Genomic DNA, 18,414 nt, shown 5'->3' on the forward strand with positions numbered 1-18,414 from the left:
TCCTCTGCTGTGCCTGAGGCGGCAGCACGCTCTTCCCACGGCCACGGCATGTAGAAGGACTCGCACCCACGCCTCCGTGTCTGGCTTCGGGAGAAGGGTGGGGACAGAGAATAGGGAGAGTTAGGAAGAGGAAGGTGGAGGACACAGGAGGGGGGAAGCGCTTCCCAGGGGAGCTGGTGCGGAGGACGTCAGCGCTGGCACCCTGCGGGGGGAGGTGCTGTGCACGCAGATTTGTTTCTTCTCCCTCCCTCCCAACCCTCTGGCGCTCCCGAGCAGTGGGAACCTCCGCCCTGAGGACAAGCTCAGGGTCAGGGCGTCAGCGTCCGGTGCGCCCCAGACGCCCCGACCCCTGTCTCCCTCTGCCGGGGCGGGGCGGGGGGGGGGCTGCCCCCGGGCTGCAGGGCCTTGCACGCCGGGCCTGGGGAGAAACGAGTGGGCGAAACGGAGCGTTGGCTGCCACACCAGAGAGACGCCTTGTCATCTAAGGCTGAGTCCCGTTCAAAGCCGAATTCCAGAGATTGTGAAGAGCAAGAGGAAGGAGTAAGCTGAAAATTCTGTGCTCAGAGGCTCAGTGCTCTGCCATTTGCTTGCAGTCTGTCTATTGCTTTATATGGTTACTTCAAAGCCCTAGATGTTGGGTTCAGAAGGAACCGTTAGTAACAGAAGCATGGTTTTAAAAAGAAAATGTGAAGCAGGAAGGGTAGAGATGGGGAGATGGGGTGGACGCAGACCACTTCAGTGATGCTCAAAATATCCAGACTGAACTCATTTGAGGTGCTGAACAACCAGAGCTGGGGTCTTGTCATCCATATTTGGGTGTGTGTGTGTGTGTGTGTGTGTGCACGCGCGTGGTCTTTCAAACCTTTGAAAATTGGGGATAATTCAAACACAATCTCATCAGGAAAACCCTGGATGAGATTACCATTGACAATCACTCTTCCAAAATGGTTAATGGCAGGAAAGGTCACTAAAGTAACTTTTCAAAACCCAGGTAGGAGCCTGCATGCTTGTTTGCTCCGCCATGCCATGGTGGTGATGAGTGGGGCGAGGCTGCTGCAGAGAGGAGAGAAGAAAGGACATGGAGCCTGTACCCAGGGAGCCTGTACCCAAGGCGGCAGGAGGGTGGCTGGGGACCTGCCCACCCCTGAGAAGAAAACCCACGGCCTGGAGACATCTATTGTAAGGATTCTTTCTACTTTGCTTTTCCTTTCATCAGAGGAGCTTTGAAACCCTTTTACAGGAATCAGTGAGCCCTCATTATCATGCAGTTTATAATTCTTGTCCTATAGATGAGGCAACATCTAAGGTTATAAGATGAATGAGCGATAGAGTCATCCTTATTTTACAGGAGTTCCAGTCTCCAAATCCATTCCTTGGGTGTTGAACGTGGGCTGTAGTAAAAAAGTCACCAAAAAGAAAATAAAAAATTTAGAGCAGCAATCTTGGGAATTCCGTCCGTGGCACCGTCTAATCTATATGATACGTGGCGTATCTTCTCCGTTTAACTTGTGGAGTTTTGGAGAAGATCCAAGGAGGTAAAAGGGATGTGTAAATACCTTCTAAAGTCCACCACGAGATGTGAACCTAAGATAGTAGTGCCAGTAAAGGGTCTGTTTTCTGTCGCAGTTATGTCTCTTTTACCCAAAACCCTCCTGAAGGTGGGAGGCGAGCTCACCTAAGGGCTCTGCTGCCACGTCCCTCCCTCTGCTTACTTTCCAGACCTTTCATTATCCCATGCAACTGCCCTGAGCCATTTTAGTCACTCGGGCTCCCAAATGCTAGCCTGAGAACCCATGACTCTGGAGGCAAAGTTTTTAAGGTCCTTGACAAAATGCTAAAAATAAAGGCCATGCAGTAGGAATTTTCTACAAAATCAAATTTATTCGATTAAAAAAAAAGTGTCTCTAATTCTGAGCCCCTTCCCTCCTTTACTCAGCATTAAAACGCTGTTCTGATGTTAAAATACTGGTGCCAGTGTATGGTAGGGGTCTTTACCCCCTTAATGTGTTTACTTGGAAAAATTGCAAGAAGGCCACTTTATATAGGTTCTCTAGTTTAGTTTAGTTTTGTTTTGGTTTTGAAATGTTATTGATCCATTAAACTCCACAGTCTGGGAATCACTACTGAATGCTCTATTGCTTGCTTTCTGAGGCCTGAACTTGTACCTATAGGAAGCAATGAAATGTATATACTGGACCCTTTATAAGACACTGGTGGAGAGAGAGGCATTTGGGCTGGGCAACCTCTGACTTAGGAACGCAGCCTTCCCAGAATTCAGGCAAAGCACATGGGCATCGGAGCTCTCGCCAACAAGGGACAACTGCTCAGACCATGACTCAGATCTCAGAGGGTGGCCTGGCCACAAAAGATCCGGGGTGGGGGCAGGGGAGTGGGGGGGGCACCTGCTTTGACCTGCTGCCCAAGGCCAGAGTTTGTTCCCAGTATCCTTAGAGCTAGCAGAAAATCACATTGTGGATGATCATTAGGGGTAATTCAAGCCACACTGTGTTTGACAGGTATACCACCCATTAATTAGGGCTTTGTGGAAGGGCCCAACACTCTAGCAGCCATTTATAGTGTTGTTTCTAAGGAAAAATGCATTCTGAATTCCAAATCATTAAATTAAAATCAAACTCTTGAAATGGTTCATACAAGGTAGGACCTGGGAACCATCCAAGAGACCCAAATGAATCAAAACCAATAATTAGCATTTCTATCCTGCGTTCTTATGTATTAGCCCCAAGGTCCTGCTGAGGCAGACAGAAAGGCTGGGTTCTAGACCTGAGGGCCTCCATGTAGTCACCAGCTACATGTGGTCCCAGCTGTGATGTGCTCTAAGTATAAAGTACACACTGGACTTCAAAGATATAAAAAAAAAAAAAAAGAAAAGTAAACTATATCAATAATTTAAAAAATATTGATAACACATTGAAACAATATTTTGGATATATTGTGTTTAAAATATAGTATTAAAATTAGTTTCACCTGTCTCTGAACTTTTATTTAAAATGTGAGTAGAAAATATGAATTACATAAAATTTTAAATTATATACATAATCTGTGTAATTTGCGGCTTGCATTGTTTCTATTGGAAAGCACCTCCCTAGACCAGAGGTTGGTAAACTACAGCCCACAGGCCAAATCCACTTCACTGCCTGTTTTTGCAAATAAAATTTTATTGGAAGATAGCCACCCCATTTGTTTACGTATTGTCCCTGGCTGTTTTTGAGCTGCAACAGCAGAGTTGAGTAGTTGCACAGCCACTGTGTGGCTTACAGAACCTGAAATATCTACTCTCTAGCCCTTTATTGCAAAAGTTTGCCATCATTTGGTCTATACTATCAGGGTTCAAGTCTTGGTTCCCAGACTTACTAGCTGTGTGATGTCGGCAAGTTCTCCATGTGTGTTTCCATGTCTTCATGTGTAAAATGGGGGTAATGATGAAACCGACCTTATTCCAAGAGGTTGTTGTAGGGATCAAGAGAAAGAGAATGTATCCACCATGGAGTCAACGTTCAATAAATGCGTCATCATCCTCATCCTCACTGTCATTTTGCAGATGACATGACTGGAGATCAGAAAAGTTATGTGTGGTCCATGGTCACAGTCACACAGCTCAAATCCAGTCCCCTAACTTAAGCTTTGTTATTTCATTCAAAGGCTCTTTAAAAACAAAAGAAAAAGCCCTTTAAAAAAAAGATTGTTCAGACAGCCCGGGTGGCTCAGCGGTTTAGCACCACCTTCAGCCCAGGGCGTGATCCTGGAGTCCCGGGATTGAGTCCCATGTCAGGCTCCCTGCATGGAGCCTGCTTCTCCCTCTGCCTGTGTCTCTACCTCTCTCTCTGTGTCTCTCATGAATAAATAAATAAAATCTTAAAAAAAACAAAAAGAAGATTTTTCATGCTGAGGGTCAATTCACGGCCCGCATGTACCCATCTCCCTTCCCAGATGTGGCCTCAGATCATTCGCAACACAGTTCTCCAGGCAGTAAACACACCTGGATAGGCATATGAGTTGAAATCTTTTTGTCATCCCTGCTCCATAGACCTGGAATTCAAGGTCAGCTGGATGGACAAATTCCAATATGTCACTCTCAGCATTTCAAATAAAAACAGCATACTTTTGGAGTATCCCAGGAGTTGTATAGCCTTTTAAAAAAAATTGGGGACATGAAATGCAAATAACTATTTTGCATTTACAAAGTCCTTTACAATTTATAAAACATCCATTAAGGTTAACAGAGCAGATACTGGTATTCCACTTGCAAAGACGGGAAAATTGAAGGTCAGAGAATTGATGATTGCTCACCATTAGAAAGCTAGTAAGAAAGAAGCAGAACTTAGATTGTGATCTGCAGGCCTCTGTGGCCACTATCCCTTAGAGCCAGAGTCCTTGACAGAAATGCTTTCGAGAACTGGCGGTGTAAATTTTTGAAGCAAGCTGGATATTTATGTACAAATTCAGTAGGAAGAGTCTTCAGTTCCAAAAACGATTACTTTCTTCCATTTTTCCTGAGACCTGTCTCCTTATCTACCTTTCTTTCCTCTTCAAATTTGATAATGATAGGATGTTTTGATTAGTGATTGCTACAGAGGAAACCACCCCCAAAACTTAGTGATATAAAATAACCACAGCCATGTACTACTTCTCATGATTTGGTGGGTGGACTGGGGTCTGCTGGGTATTTTTTTTGCATGGAGTGTTAGCCAGGGTGGTGATAATTTGGAGGCACAACCAGGCTGGAATGTCCAGGATTGCTCACTTATATGGCTGATGGTGGGGCTGGCTGTTGGCTGGGAGCTCAACTGGGGTTGTGGAATGGAATGTTCTAGTTCTTTCCAGATGGCCTCTATAAGTGGTGTGGGCTTCTCACAGCAGGATGGCTGAGATCCAAGATGGAGTGTTCCAAGTACATGAAAGCAGAAACTGAATGTCTAATGGCCCCATTTAAGAAGTTAGGCAGCATCACTTCTACCACATTCTGTTGGACAGAGCAAGTCATGGGCCAGCCCTGATTCAAAAGGGGAAATTGACTTCCCTTTTCTCGATGGGAGGAATGATCATGAATTTTCAGTCATCGTCAATTCACAGCATATGGGCACAGAAAAAATATCTCTACTGTAAGGGAAACAACAGAACTAATAAAATGATAAATTACATCTGACATTCAGCTGTGGTCTCAAGAGTTAAGAGGAAGTGTGAGGCCATGGTGCTGAGAGGCACCAGGCAATTCCTGCCAAGTAGGAATGTAGGCACCAGGCACCAGGCAATTCCTGCCAAGTAGGAATGTAGGCCCACCATCTCCAAAAGCATCTCCCAATTTCCAAGAAATGGCCAAAATATGAATTTTCTTGTGAAGTCTCTATTTTTCAATGTAGGATCAACCTTTAAAATCCCATTGCATGGGGCAAATTGACCTGTGAGCTTCTGGCTTTCAACATGTGCCTCCATGGGACAGCTCATCCTCTACGGAAAGCACCTGTTGGCAGGACAGTCATGAGCAGCCTGTTTACCAGAGAACATTACTGCTCACGGTTGGTAAGAGAGGGGGGAGAAAAGAGCGAGTTAATTATCAGGAGGCTGAGTAGTCGCCAGGTGAAAAAAGGCATTTCTTTTATTTATTTACTAATATTCATTTGTAGGACACTAAAAGTCTCAGGTCGACCAGGAGAAGCACCAGTGGCAACAGCTGCGCCAGACAGAGCCGTCCTTTTTTATATGATGAACACCTGGGGAGGTTGGTTTCCAATTATTTCCTGCAACTCTTATCGGATTCTAGGCTGGAGAGGACTAAGGAAGGATGGAAAGGGCAGAAGGAGGGAGGGAAGTCAGAGGGATGCCTCGGCCCCTGGGGACATGCACTGCCATCTGGAATGGGATGGACGAGACAGAAGAGATTCACCCCTGCTCAACAAGTGACCCGAATCACAGCCCCCAGGGCAATCCCCCCCATCCAGGCTGGAGGTCCTTCCGCCTTCTCCAAACCTGCTCCCAACGCCAGGGTCTCTTCTCACCGTGGAAACCAAACAGCATTCAGTTCACCAATGGAAAAAAATCCTTCGTGCAGGATAGTGAAGAGATGCCTGTGTTGAAGGGCTCCCCACACTGGCTATGCTGGGTGGAGGAGAGGGGGTTCTGGAACCTGAATTCCAGGGCACTGCACACACCACACACAGTTCACACAACATGTGAGGCTTCAGGGCAACCAACGCCCTCTGACGGGAACCTAGAGGGGACACCGGGGACAACACACTCCTCCAGGGGTCTGCTTGAGGGGTCTCTGGGGTAGGAGCAGGAGCCAAGAACCTCTCCTTGCCGGCCACCCATCCACGGAGTGTGCATGGGCCCATGTGCCAGGCCGGGTGCTGTGTGTGTGCATCTGTTTGCTCCATTCGTTCATTCAGCCAGGTGATTCTGAAGCATCTGAGTGAGCCAGGTGATTCTCCAGCCTTTTCCAAGCTGCCCTTGAGATGAGCGCAGGTTCTCCTTGCAGAACCTGGGCCCCATGGCCCAGGAGGATGGGATTGTAGTCAGAGGTCCCCCAGCTGCTCCCGGACTGCCTTGGTGGATAAGGAATGGGGCCGCTGCTCCATGACCTCAGTAAGCTCGAGGGCCATAGAATGTAGGTCATATTTTTCAAATGTAAAAAAAGAGTTAAAGTTTAAGCTAAAAAAAATATATATATATAAATATATACATATATTTATATATGTAAATATATACATATATTTTGTAATGTATACATATATGTAAAAATACATATATTTATATATATTTTTTAAGCTCCACTTTTAGGTAAAAGAGGCAGTCTGGGGGATGTCGTTTGGGTGGTGAGAGTACTTTGTTTCCCAAATGTTTGGATGGTTTATGAAAACTATTGGTAAGATTATTTGAAATTAGGACCGTCTAGCACATTCCTTACTATATGGGATAAAATACTTGTGGGAAGAGCATTAGAACCATGGAAAACTAAGGAATAATTGTAATTCTGGGGACAGATCCTTATTTATAATATTTTCATGGCCTATTTGCTGCCGAATGGGGAAATTGACCTTGTGTTGTGTGTGAGTGTTAGAAGTAATAACTAATAATAGCTAATAGCCATTGAACTCTGACTTTGTGCCAGATATTATCTCAGTCACTTTACACTCCTGCCTCATTTAATTCTTGCAGCAACCGTCTGGGATGGGCACTCTGATAACTCTTGGAGGTGAGAGACACTCCCCAGAGTTTCCTGGTTCATGACTGGCAGAACCTAAAATCAACTCAGGAAACCTGCCTCGCTCTGTGTGTGTGTGTGTGTGTGTGTGTGTGTGTTTTAAGATTATTTATTTATTTATTCATGATAGTCACAGAGAGAGGCAAGGGAGGCAGAGACACAGGCAGAGGGAGAAGCAGGCTCCATGCCAGGAGCCCGACATGGGACTCGATCCCGGGGATCGCGCCCTGGGCCAAAGGCAGGCGCTAAACCGCTGAGCCACTCAGGGATCCCTCGCTCTGTTTTAATTTATGGAAACAGGCTGCTTACTGGGTCTGGAGAAGGTAAATAACAGCCCATCGTGATAAAAACTTAGCTCGGAGGCAGCGCACCTGCTCTGAGTCCCCAGTTACTGCTTGTTAGTGGGCCCTGTCACCCCCTGCCCCACAGCACAGGCCCCCTCAGCCATCACTCTGCATCTGTCACCCAGTTGGAAGACGTGCCACTCACAGCATGCTCACCAGGGAGGCCTGCTGGGTGGGCACACACATGGTTTGGAGGAGGCGAGGTGCGTGCTCAAGGTCAAGCCCCAAGAGCAGCACCCAGTGTGGTGTGGGGTTGAGAGCAAAGGATCAAAGTCCCCTGTGACAACAGAATATGCCAACCACAGGAGGGGTGAACTGGTGATCACCAGGCTGCATCTAGGAGGACGCATGCCAGAGAGACCTCCAGGCAGAAGCCAAAGGCCCTCTAGGCAGATGCCACTGGACTCTGGGAGGCAGGGAGGTGAGAGGGGATGAACCGCCCCGTTGTGGGGTGTGGCCACAGTGCAGTGAGATGGGGGCACGCTCAGTGGTGAGGCTAGAGCCCAAGGATGTGTTGAGAAAATCCTTGAATGTTGTGTTCAGGGCTTGGCGGAGCTGTCGGAGAGGAGCGTGCTGGCCGCAGAATCACAGTAGAGGAGCAGCACCCTCCAACCTGTGACTATAGTTAAATAACTCGTGGTGGCATGTGAGCACTGCAGGGGTCTGGAGAGAGACGCAAGAGTCCGGAGCTGAGGCCATTCTTGCCCGGCCCCCTCATATAACGCACATTTGTAAAATTCTTTTTTTTTTTTTTTTTTTTAATTTTTATTTATTTATGATAGTCACAGAGAGAGAGAGAGAGAGAGGCAGAGACACAGGCAGAGGGAGAAGCAGGCTCCATGCACCGGGAGCCCGACGTGGGATTCGATCCCGGGTCTCCAGGATCGCGCCCTGGGCCAAAGGCAGGCGCCAAACCACTGCGCCACCCAGGGATCCCACATTTGTAAAATTCTGATCAAGTGTAACTAGGGATTGTATTTTAACAACAGACTACAGCTTCCTTTTTTTTTTTTTTTTTTGTATTTCTTTAAAAAAAAAGTGTCTTCCTTTAAGCAAATGTACATGTGGCTTGGGAGGTGCTCAGTCTACGTGAAAGAGCAAACTATCTTTGAGTGCCTCGATCTCCCAGATGAAAGGACATGGGGTGCAGGACTTCCCTGTGGACCTCCGCAGGGAGGTCTGGGCCCAGCGGTGCTCCACTTCTGTGCTGCGTGTGGCTGGGCTTGGGAGCTGCACAACCACAGGTGGTTCTTCTTCTTCTTTCTTCTTCCTCCTCCTCCTCTTCTTCTTCTTCGATTTTATTTATTCATGAGAGACACAGAGACAGAGGCAGAGACATAGGCAGAGGGAGAAGCAGGCTCTCTCTGGGGAGCCTGATGAGGGACTCGATCCCAGGACACTGGAGTCACACCCTGGGTGGAAGGCAGACGCTCAATCCCTGAGCCAGGCGTCCTCACAGGTACATCTTCTAACATTTTTTGTACGACACGATCATTTCCCTAAATCTCTGCACCCCCCCCCCCCCCCCCGCACAACCAGGCCGCACAAACGCGATTTAATTATAATTTCCAGTCAATTCCCTTTTAGTACAATAAACGCTAAGGAGAATTTCCTGGCCAGCTGCGGAGGGTTCTGTTCAAAGTTTCGTCTGGAAAAGCTGTAGATGGTAAAGGTCTTGGTCCCCTCGGCGCACCCGGGCCATGGTGGTCCGGCCCCTCTGTGCCACCCCCTCTTCTCAGGTGAAGCCGCAGTGTCTCTGGTGTTTGTTTGTTTGTTTGTTTGTTTGTTTATTTATTTATTTATTTATTTATTGTGCCTCTGGTTTTAAAGCCTGCAGCTGAAACATCAGAAATGTTACATTTGTCCCCCCATGCCCACCCCTCATTTTAGTTTTTTTTTCTTTTCCTTCCTATTCCCACAGGGAGACTATCTATTTTTGCTTTAGATAAATGGTGCATCATCTATTACTGTGGACTTCCTTCTATGATCGATTAGTTTGAGGCTGTCAGCGCTGCTTCAAAGCTACCATGTATCTTTCACACCCCTCTGCACTATAATTTATAAGCACTGTGGGTTTCAAGAAGAAGAAAAAAAGCAGCCCTCGGTACTTTTATTAGCCGCTGAAATGCATTAGGGTGCACGCGCTTTGAACTGCACGGAAGAAGATAACCATGCCTGTAATTGGAATAACTCACATTGGTCCCCTCCCCGCTCCCTTTAATAACTTCTGCATTGTTTTATCCCCAGGATTTATCGATGACCTGCAGTAGCCCTCTCCCAGGCCCCGGCCCACTGGGGTGTTTGTGGGGGAAAGGGCAATGCACGTGGCCCACTCCCTGACCCGGGCTGCCCCATAAATCAGGGTCCGCGTTCGTCTGTGATGGTGAGCCAGATGGCAGCTGTTGTTGGAGGAGCTCGACAGGAATCAAGGCCTGTGATCTTTCCTGTTGCTAACAGGCCTGATTTTTTATGGCTGTCAGCATCCTTGGAATGGTTGAGGGAGGCACGCAGGGAGGCAGGGGGCAGGGGCCCTGTGGCTCTAGATCTCCGCTTTCTTCTCCCAAGGGGGCAAGCCACAAAGGTCTTTCTCTCTTCCTCACTGGTCAGGGGGCTCATCCTCATCGTCTGGTCTGAAGAAGTTTCCTAGAGTGTGCAAGTGGCAAAGTTAAATGTAACCAAAAGACTTCTAGAAGGGAAAATGGCGGTCAGCTTCCCTTTGCCATTGCTACACGGACCCTGACCATCACCTTACCTGAAAGATGAGCAGCCTTTGTGTTGGAGTAATGTCTAAAACTCAGTGGTTTCTTAAAACATGCTCTCGTTTCCCCAAATGCCTCTTGTATAGAAATAAGAACGATTACTTAAAGCTACTTGGTGGGTCTGACATTTGGATTTTTTGCTTTTCCAGAGTGAATGGAGAGAAAATTCAGGCAGGATGTAAGGGCAAAGGATGAAAAGCAAAGAGCTTGCCAGACTAAAGAAAGAAACCCCAGCCGGTTCTGAAGTACCTGATTAGGGGGTGTGAGCTACAGAGATCCGGTCATTAAGGTGGAGGTGGACCACACTGGGTGTCCCAGCCTGAACACCAGCATGGAGTAAACAGTTTATTAACAGTCCCTGTGTGGTCCGACAGCCTGCATCCAACAGAGGCAACCTCCCAACAAGAACAGAGCCAGCCATAGGGCAGAGCTGTGTGGCCAACACCAAATAGAGCCTACAGAAGCCCAGAGGAGATAGTAATAGAATCCCAGATGCAGCCAAGTGCTTTATAGCACAGAAGAGTGCATCTACTTATTTATATAGCACTGGGAGCTAGCCTCAGACCACAGCGATGCTAAGCTTCCCGATAAAGCAGATATACCCAAGAAATCACAGGCAGAAAGTTGTAGGGGACATCTGTGTTCTTAGAAATACTGTGGGTCCACAGAGATTCTCAGCTGTGACAATATTTGCTGTAGGGGGATTTAGCCTGCAGCCAAATGTCCACTTCTCAAGTTCTGAGTCCAATTACAGATGTGCAAGTAGAACACAGTGCCATTTCCCCGTAGGATTGTCTGTAGGCCAGTGAATCAGAGAATCTCACGACTCTCATAATCTCTAGAGGCCTTGCTTGTTCAAGAAGGAAAGTCCCAAAACAGCCTCAGGGACAATGAACCAGTACAGGACATGTTCAAGACAGGCTGGCTGGAAAAAAAAAAGCCATTCAAATATTTCCCCCAAAAGACAGGTGCTTCTCCCAAGACCAATCGGGGAAGGGCCCAGGTGTTATTGTCAAAGGGGTTGGGCCACAGGGTAGAGCTTCCTGACTAATACAGCAGGCAAGTAGGCAGGTGCATGGGCTGTGTAATATATTCTTTTCTCAGAGTTGGGGCTTTTGGCTTTCTGAGACACCTGTGAGATGGGCTATTGCCTCCTGATGTAAAAAATGGTGGTGAGACCCTGCCTTCATCCTTTCCTTCTCCTGGGCCCAGCTAAGCAGAGGCAGTAGAGGGTACAAACAAAGGCAGACTTTTTTTTACTCCTCCATGATTCAAGTCCTCTGGCCAGGAATCTGTTTGGATCCCTTCTACTGTAAAGCTTTCAGGAAGGCTTTCCCATGTATGACCCACACGCTTATAGTAGGCTTTCTGGGGAGTGCAGAGCTCTGCAAGCTCCTTCCCACCATGAGCGAAGGTCTCATGCCACAGGTGAAAACATGGCAGCTATGGTGAGAATCCTGGGAACCTAAACAGATAGAAGAAGACCCATTGTGGTGGGCAGAGTAATGGTCCCCCAAAGATGTCCACATTCTAATCCTTAGAACCTGGGAATACATGACCTTACATGACAAAAGGGGCTTTGCAGATGTGATGAAGTTAAGGCTCTCGAGATAGGGACATTATCTTCCCAATGTAGTCACTAGAGTCTTTGAGAGAGAAAGAGGAGGCAGAAGAGTCAGAGGAGGTATGACAATGGAAGCAGAGGTGGGAGTGATGTGGTTGCTGGCCAAAGAGGCCAAGAGTTGAGGAATGTGGCAGCCTCTGGACACTGGAAAACCAGGGGCGCCTGGGTGGCTCAGTGGTTGAGCGTCTGCCTTCAGCTCAGGTCATGATCCTGGGGTCCTGGGGTCAAGTTCCACATCAGGCTCCCTGCATGGAGTCTGCTTCTCCCTCTGCCTGTGTCTCTGCCTCTCTCTGTGTCTCTCATGAATAAATAAATAAAATCTAAAAAAAAAAAAAAAAGAAGAAGCTAGAAAAACAAGGAAATGGATTCTCCCCTAGAGCCTTTAGAAGGAACTCAGCCCTGCTGACACCCTGATTTTAGTAAGACCCATTTTGTAGTTCTGATGTCCAAAACTGGAAGATAATAAATTTGTGTGCTTTCAAGTTTCTAAGTTTATTATCACAAGCATGCTCCTCATTTTTGTGTCTTTCCATGTGTTAGCCTCACTTTTAAAAAGGACTTGTTTCCCCTCATGCAGACTCTTGGGCCCTCCTGTAATTTGACACTGATGGGGTTCTGAACGACTCTGAACAGGTGAGAAGTGAAGATTCGAGGCTAAGAGTAAAGAATTTGTTGCCTGAGGACAGATTCAGTGGCTACTCTAACAATTAGAACAAATAAGCCTTTCATACAAGAGCCAAGATCAAGAACAAGCAAAGAGAAATAAGGAGGCCAGACTCAACTGGGGAGTCCGCTTTCATTCCAGGGGAAATTTGCTGGCACAGTAGTATTTTCCCCTCAGGCATCTCTGTCTTATAGGCCTGGGGCAGTGAGCGGGAAAGAACTATTTCAGGTTTTTCTCCTCATTGTTAAATCTGACTTAAGCAAACATACACGTGTAAATACATACACAATTTGGGCCTTGCTGAATTTCATTTCACATCTGACATATTGACCTTGCCTCTTTTTTTCTTTTTTAAAGATTTTATTTATTTATTCATGAGAGACATAGACAGAGGCAGAGACACAGGCAGAGGGAGAAGGAGGCTCCCCACGGTGAGCCCAATGTGGGACTCAATCCCAGGACCCTGAGATCACGACCTGAACCAAAGGCAGATGCTCAACTGCTGAGCCACCCAGGTGCCCTCTTGACCTTGGCTTTGGATAAGCTATTAGTCAGAAGGACAGTATCTCATAGCAGTTCAAGCATGGGCTTTGGAGTCAGAGAACTGGGTATGAATAAATAGCCTCTCTTCACGTTAGTGAATGACCATGGGCAGTTCATCACCACTCCTGAATCCCCATTGTCCCCATTTAAAAGGGGACCAGTCCTAATCCCTAAGTTACAGCATCATTGAAAATATTAAATGGCACTGATATTCCTGGGCCCTTATACAGTACTTGGCACATAGCTGACAAAGTGGCACAAACCACTTTGCTTATATCCAGATTCCTCACTTCCATGCAAATTTAACATAGTTGTTATTTTAATTATATTTGGTGGAAATAAATGTGTAGTTTAATTAATTATTCATTTAACAAGGCTCATAATCTGACCCAAATGTGATGAAGGCAGCAATGATAAAAAAGAGCATGCATTTATTGCTGTGCCCGACACTCTTTGAAACACTTTACGCATGAAGTAATGGAAGCTCACGAGGTTTGAGTAACTTGCCCCAGTCACCCGGCTAGTCAGCAGTAGAACTTGGATTTGAGCCCATGCAGTCTGAGCTTAGAGCCTGACCAAGCATTTTACCATGTTGATCTACAAGGGAAACCCCCTCAGGACTTATGCCATGATTCCTATAACCATGGGATGATCAGCAGATTCACATCAGCTCCTGATTTCTCATGTCCTATAGGGTCAGTGTGGTACCCTGCGCATTTACCTGAAGATTAAATGGTGCTGATTACTATCTTGGAGATGTCATGCAATGAAAATCTTGGCTTCCCTGTGGAATATGGGAGATGTGGAGGAGGGTAAATGATTATTTCGCCAGGTGAGCAAGTCTTCCAGGCATCTCTCCAGCATTGTGGTCAGGGCAATCCCTGTGACTGCTAGTGATGGTTTAGGAATGATTCACTTGGAATTGTCTTCTGGGTTTACCTTTAGTGGGTAGTCATTTCCATGATTACGAATAAGAATGTGCTTTCCAGGATTCTGGAACATTGTGAGTAGAAGAAAGAGAGTGACAACTTTGGGAGGTGACGGGATCATCTAAAAAAATCCAGGGAAAGTAAAAATTAGGAAAAAATGAGCAACACTAAATATTGTAGATATCAGAGGGCAAAGTTCTCATGAAGCCTCAGGGAAAAAAAGAATCCTGGAAGAGATAAAGTGTCGAGTTCCAAACACTGAGAAAAGAAGTGGATTAAATGAGTTATTTCCAGGTTTTGATGGAAGCTGAAGTGGAGAGATTTCAAGGTGAGGTGAGAAGTAGGCTCAATTCTATCAACATCCCACAGGTGACCAGGATTTCCTCCGCTCAAAATAGCAGCTGCTCCATCTGACCTGGAGTAGAATATTTCTGAGTAGTTTCCAAAGCAGCTGAATCCTGCCATCCCTGGTAGTCCTGAACGCGCGAGGAATTCTTTTCTTCCTTTCCTACAACTGTTTCTCCCCTCTATTTAGTTCTGCTCCTCTTCCCCCACAGTCCCTGGTTAGATTTCTGGCTACTGGGATAGTTTAATTGAAAAGGGTACAAGGCAAATGGCCTGGCTTAGAAGCTGTAAGTGTGATTTAATGCCACTTTTCACATTCAATGGTGGGAGCCCACAGAGAAGCGTGCTAAAGACAAGAATCTTCTACTGAAGGAAGCAATATTTAAGAATATTTTTTTGGCTGTCATACTTTGAATTTAAAACTAATAAGTTTTACTTTCATAAAAAATAAAATAAATAAAATAAAATAAAATAAAATAAAATAAAATAGTGAGTTCCTTGTGTATCACAGTGTGATTGGGCTGTCCACACGGTTTGGGAAACACACAGCATGGTTTCATTCAAGCTCGTGCTCCACTTCCATAGTGGGGAGCCTGCAGTTTCCATTGCACAGTAGTAGTAACATTTCAGCCGTGGCTTGTGAACCCTGGTGGGTGCTGTTGTCATGAATATTATTCCTGTGGGATTATTTTGTGTGGAGGCCTGGGTTTTGTTAATATTTTCAGAATCTTATCTCAGTTCACACATGTTTTAAATACCAGGAAGAGTTTACTGGGGAAGCCAAGGTTATGCAGGTTTCCTGAACCATGGTAAAATGACTTGTCCTTTCATCCTTGTCAGTTTTGTTGCAGATTTGGAGAGTCAGGGACTCTTGTCTCAGAAGAGTGGGGGCCCTCGGGAAAAGGGGGGCCCTGATGAAGCAACGGAACAACAGAGGCCCAGGAAGAGCCAAACTAATAGAAACTAAGGACGGAGAAAAATGAATGATGGTATAAATTGGGCAAACGTGACTTTACACCCTCTCAAGTCCTTTTGTACACCCCAGATATGCTGCTCAGTACATCGTTCTTTCCTTCATCCTTCATGACACCCCCTCCTGATCATCACTTTCAGGAAAGATGTAGAGACAATGGATCATCAAAAATAAGAGCAACAACATGGATGGAATGAGTGAGGGGAACTTACGGGAAGCAAACAAAGGCATGAAGCTAACAGAGGAGTTAGAATGAGAAACATTGTTCTTTCCAGTTCAATACAATCAAATCTCAGAGTGGATCTGGTAGTTGGCCTGTGTTTTTCACTTCCTAAAAAAATATAGGATAAAAGCAACCACTTTGCTTATATCCAGATTCCTTACTTCCATGTAAATAATGGAGGGGTTAGGAAATAAGAGTGAAAATCTCCGTAGATGAGGAAATGAAGGGGATTGGCAAGATGTGGAATCAGACGGTTAATCAACAGAGGAAGGCTCCAAGCCGCGAGGAGGGGAGAGACCACAAAAGAAGGCTCCACAGGGGTGTGGTATCCAGGACCAAGGAGCCCTGTCCCCACTCTCCAGCACCCCAGGCCACTTTCATCTCAAGGGTCTACACTCAGTGAAATGCTTTTTCGGCTCCTGTCTCCCCATCAGTGTATCAATGTATCCCCAGGGCAGTTTCTAACACATAGTAGATGGTCCATCAGTGCTTGTTGGACTTGGGTCTAAGGGCCTTGGATGGAAGAACCAGTACAAGGAAAACACATCGTGTGAGATGGAGATGATGAAAAACAGTAGTAAGGGGCAAAAGGAAAGACATCTTTCAGGTGTTGGTTCAGATCTTTCCTGAGCCTTCTAGGATGGAGTGCTCCTCCTGTGGGTTTCCCCAGCAACATGTGCTTCCTTCACTGCAGTGCACAGAGGCCTGATGGGTAACTGCCTGTCTCTCTTCCCCCGTGATCTTCAGGCTTTGAGCAGATGGTGGGTGTGCCCATCTGGCTCATGATGATGTTCTAGAATCTAGCATGGTGCCTGGTTTATTTATTTTTTTTTTTTTAATTTTTATTTATTTATGATAGTCACACAGAGAGAGAGAGAGAGAGGCAGAGACACAGGCAGAGGGAGAAGCAGGCTCCATGCACCGAGAGCCCGATGTGGGATTTGATCCCGGGTCTCCAGGATCACGCCCTGGGCCAAAGGCAGGCGCCAAACCGCTGCGCCACCCAGGGATCCCGGTGCCTGGTTTATTGTGGTTGTTCAATATATATTATTTTTTTTAAAGATTTTATTTTTATTTTTTGAGAGACAGAGAGAGAGAGCACAAGTTGGGGGGAGGCATAGAGGGAGAGGGAGAAGCAGACTCCCCGCTAAGCAGGGAGCCCAACGCCAGCTTCATCCCAGGACCCCTGGATCATGACCTGAGCTGAAAGCAGATGTTTGACTGAGCCACCCAGGACCCCCCCACTATTTTGAATGAGTGAGAAAATGAGACCAAAGTTAAAGGAAGAGTCTCATGAAGAAATAAAGAAATTTGTTTTAAAAATGACAGAGGGCATGAAAAGATGTTTAGACACCTCTGAATAAAGAAATTTAATTTGAAAAAAATAAAGACTCTATAGTGAGAAACAGGGAAGGACACTATGAGAGCAATGATAATGTGATATGATCTAGAATTTTGGTTTCCTTATCTATAAAATGAAATTAATTATCACACCTCCTTTTTGTAAGGGTTAAATGACACCGTGTGTGAAGTGTTGAGTATTTTGTGGCCTCTACAATTAAGACTGTTAGGTTGTAAGTGATAGAAGCCCAGTGTGAAGTTATTTATGAGAAAGAAAGAGGACATTGTTTTACTGGCTTATGTACCCAAGCCAAGAGGAGGGCAGGGAGGGGGCAGCATGAGTACTGTGGTGAACCCCAGATTCCCTTGGTGTGTTGGACTCATCCTTTCCAACTCCAGCTGCTCCAGCTGTCTTTAGAAACCTGCCACTGTGGCCAACATCAACTCCAGGTTCATGGCAACAGTTTTTCAGATAAAAAAGGGAAATGGGGCTTCTCTCTCTGGACCCCAAATCAACAGAGCCCAAGAAGATCTGTGATGAGTCCCATCCGGTTGTGTCCTTACCTCTTATGTTCCACACCATGCTCAGGAACCTGATGCACCATGGATGCCCTACTCTGGGTCACATGCTGAAACTACTGAGCCACCCAGGTGCCCCACATGCTCATTTTTCAAAAGAGGACCAAAGCATTGAAGAAATCAGCATAGTCCAGGACCTCAACCCAATTTCTATCTCTGATATTCAGTAAATGAAATCTATTAAGGTAGGAGCAGTCATAATAAAATGCAGTGAAGGAAATGAAGGAGAGGAAATGATCAAGTTTTCCTTCAATTTGTCCACTCTGTCCTTAGTTTAATAATATGGACCTGCCGCAGATTTGTACCTTGGTCCCTACTCTGTATCTGATAGCTTAAAAAATTGGAAGCCACACACTGCACTATGTAGAAATCCATGTCCAGATTTGGTTGACCTGTCAGCCACACTCAAGATGATCGGCACCTTGGCACTGTTTCCTTTTCTCTCCTCTTGTCTGAATAAATAAATGTCAAATTCCACAGAAGGCACCATGCCTTCTATTTTCTTTTGTGTACCTTACCTTGCCTTATTCACAGGATGCCATGTTCCCAGTGTTTATCGAGTGCCTTTTAATAATCAAATGAACAAGCAAGTGGATGAACAAGTAACATCATCAACCATCAACCATGTTACAAGATGAAACTTGTGCGTCAAAATGTTTTCTCTAAAAGTAACTGGGGGCGCCTGGCCAGCTCAGTAGGAAGAGCACACAGCTCTTCATCTTCGGGTTGTGAGTTTGGGCCCCATGTTGGACCCAAAGAGATTACTTAAATATATAAAAAAAACTTTAACAAACAAACAAACAAAATAAATAAAATAAAATAAAATAAAATAAAATAAAATAAAATAAAATAAAAGGAACTCACTGAAAAT

The 18,414-nt window shown here is 45.8% G+C and overlaps 1 long non-coding RNA gene across 1 annotated transcript; it reads left to right on the forward strand.

Moving 5' to 3' along the window:
- The first annotated feature begins 313 nt into the window (after positions 1 to 313).
- Positions 314 to 18,335, forward strand: LOC112644593 (uncharacterized). The gene is made up of 3 exons (XR_003126519.3): positions 314 to 540; positions 992 to 1,179; positions 15,268 to 18,335. It is a non-coding gene; the product is annotated as an uncharacterized LOC112644593 (long non-coding RNA).
- Positions 18,336 to 18,414: the final 79 nt, after the last annotated feature.

Source organism: Canis lupus, chromosome 1 (genome assembly GCF_003254725.2).
Source record: "Canis lupus dingo isolate Sandy chromosome 1, ASM325472v2, whole genome shotgun sequence".
Lineage (NCBI taxonomy): Eukaryota > Metazoa > Chordata > Mammalia > Carnivora > Canidae > Canis > Canis lupus.